This window comes from Notolepis coatsorum (genome assembly GCF_963971535.1).
Source record: "Notolepis coatsorum genome assembly, chromosome: 18".
In the NCBI taxonomy this organism is placed as follows: Eukaryota; Metazoa; Chordata; class Actinopteri; order Aulopiformes; family Paralepididae; genus Notolepis; species Notolepis coatsorum.
In genome coordinates this window covers 27,455,488-27,458,606 of record NC_140182.1, presented here as the reverse complement: position 1 = coordinate 27,458,606, position 3,119 = coordinate 27,455,488, and positions in this window count along the sequence as shown.

Here is a 3,119-nt window from a genome sequence, read left to right as displayed (position 1 = left end):
AGCGCCCCCTAGTGGCGAAGCATCCACGAGCCGCTACTGTAGGTCAGTGCAGCCCATGACTAAGCAAACATGTTACAGTAACTGAGCATTACACAGATGACTCACAAATCTGTAAACAAAACACAAATATATAAATAAAACTTAGAAGCAATCATTTCCAAGGCACGGACAGAGCTCATGGAAAAAACACATTCTGGAGATAAAAATGGCTAAAGCTAGAGAAAATGAATACAATGCAATACTTAAAGTGTCCACAAGATAAACATGATGACTAAATGTTTGTACTGAACATGATATTCACCGTGGGACATTTCCTTTTCCTATTTGTATTATGTTTAAGATTTAAATAAAGCTAAAAAACCATTAAAATTTTAATGAATGATCATTACATTTATATAGCGCTTTTCTAGACACTCAAAGCGCTCCCCACAATGTAGGGTGGGGAATTGCCCCCTTCACCACCACTGTGTAGCACACAACCTTGAGGGGGGGGTCGCGACCCCGACTTTGGGAACCCCTGACCTAGACAGTAAAGAGATTAGCGCTAAACATTATGTTTAATTTAAAACAAGCTACTGAACAATTTGTTGGACTACCATTCCCCCATGTAGAGGCGAATGTTGGCTTAGCACCTCTGCAGCAAGGCTACCCTGTGTCACAGGCTTCACAAAGTGGTGCACACAGTGCTTTTAGGCTTAAAGGTTAAAGGTTATATCCACTATCCACTTAACCCTTTCACTACCAAAGGGTTAACCCTTTCACAGCGAAAAATACAGAAGGTTAACCCTGTCACTGCCGCACTACAGACGGGTTAAGCACAATCGCCTCCTTTGATTACATCAGAAGTCGTCCTCCAATTGCCGTTCAACATTTACTCCAGTGTCCAAATAGTAAGCAATGCTCGTCTCCCCGCTCGACAAATACTTTTGGCAGAGCTTGTCAAATACGGCACTCGTGTGACTCATTATATGCCCTCCTTGAGTGCGACCGAGAACAAGAGGCTTTAGTTGCTTTCTCTTAATTGTGCTCTAAAGGGGAACACCAAACAAATTAAGAATTCCAATATCTTATTTACACCGCCTAGGAAAGTCCAATTGATATAGAACATGAGCTACTCTCTCCCAAAGCCAGAAAGCAGAGAAGTGACACTCAGACTAGTGATGTCATCAGGTATCAACTAGTGATGTCATCAGGTATAAACTAGTGATGTCATCACTGGTATAAAGTCTGGAGCTGCCTCAATGACAATGAATGGGAGACCCAGAGTTTGTGGCCCCAGAGTTTTATGTAATCTTCAATTCTGAAACACAACATGTACCTGTATAATAAGAACGTTACCCTGGAACCCTGGACGTTCTCTGTGTCATCTATTCAGTTTTAGAACACACGTTTTTGGATTGGGGAGAGAGTTGTTTGCGTTCACTAATATTTATAGTATTAATACCATGTGAACAACATGTGGATTCTGAAAGTGGGGCGTTGTTCCCTTTTTGACGTTAGTTCCAATATCTTCCACTTCAACTTGAATATACCACCACAGGTGACAACATGTGTGTGTGTCATGCATTTAGGCTGTGATCATAATCTTGATGGCATCCCTCCCTCAGATTATTAACTAGAATTAAACAGACCTGAACACCACACAAGGTTTAAACAGACCTGAACACAAGGGTTAAACAGACTACTCCCATATCCTGTATTTAGAATACCAACTGCTCCCAGCTGCTACTTTACATGGTTCCAATTAAATAGGAAAGGACACCTGAACAGGTAAACACACCTGTTCATCATCAGTGAATCTCCTGAACATAGAAGGTGACATCTCACTCCTGTCTGACAGTCAGCTGTCTGCTCCATCACCACAGATCATTTAGGGCAGTGGTTCTCAAACTTTTTACACCAAGTACCACCTGAGAACGTAGCTGGCTCTCCAAGTACCACCATATGGCCGACGTTAAAATACAGTCTATTCAGCTATGCACAGTTCACGCAGGAGGCAAATGTATTCCTAATACCATTATTTATTGTTAACTTTTGTCAGACACAGTGGCTGCGGTTACATGGTGACTTTTAATTCCGAATTATAACTTCGGAATCAAATCATTCGGATGTAAAAAAAAAATCATGCGAGTTTACATGTCAAATCTTAATTCCGACAAGGTGTTTACATGAAAGTCCTGTCTAATCGGGAGTTTTCGAGTCATCGTAAGGTTTGGGGCTGGGAAGGTTTCTGATTGGGTAAACGTAAACAGGATGTTAACGTCATTACGTTTACCAGAAGTAAACAAACCAGCTGCGACCGGTATTCTCAGCTACTGTGCTAGCGTACCAAACAACATTAACCAGACTCTCGGTGTGTCTATTCTGCTAACGTTAAAGGCCTCTAAATGCTACAGCAACTTCAAAGCAACTGCACCACAACATCGACAAAGCAAAGGTGTTGCAGGCCTTTATGCTTCTGCAACATCGACGCACAGCCTATGTAACATTGTACCCCGTATGTAGCAACCCATTGATAACAAGCAGACAAATAAGCATAATTTTTACTTCCGGGCGGGGGGTTTCAAAATAAAAGCGACGTCTAAAAGCACCGTAAATACGTTTATTCTTTACAATATCTAACGTTACACGAACCTAAACTAATCTAAAGTTAGTTTAGGTTCGTGTTAACGTTAGATAATGTACAAAATAAACCTATTTACGGTGCTTTTAGACGTCGCTCTTTTATTTTTAAATCCCCCGACGGAAGTATTATAGTGTCTGTTGCTAGCAGCTTGACTTTTGCCGGCCGGTTCTGTGCTTTTTCTAGCTAACGTTACGTATCATCATTAGTTTCCAAAGGAGAGGAGAGAAAGACCGCGGCTCACATGCAGCTCAAACTACCTGTTGGAATAAATTAATTGATTGATGTTTAACTTGTCCCTGTGTGTGTCCAGTCATTTCGACTAGCAAACGTTGTATCTAACGTTACCTCAGGATACCATTGTATTTAGTTGGTTAGCTATGTAGCTATTTTGTGGATAGCATTTTGTATAGCATCAATACTAGCTGGCTGGCTACAGCTTTATTTACTAAATTATGGAGGCTTTTTAATCGTCAAGGTAAGAGAGGATTTGTCA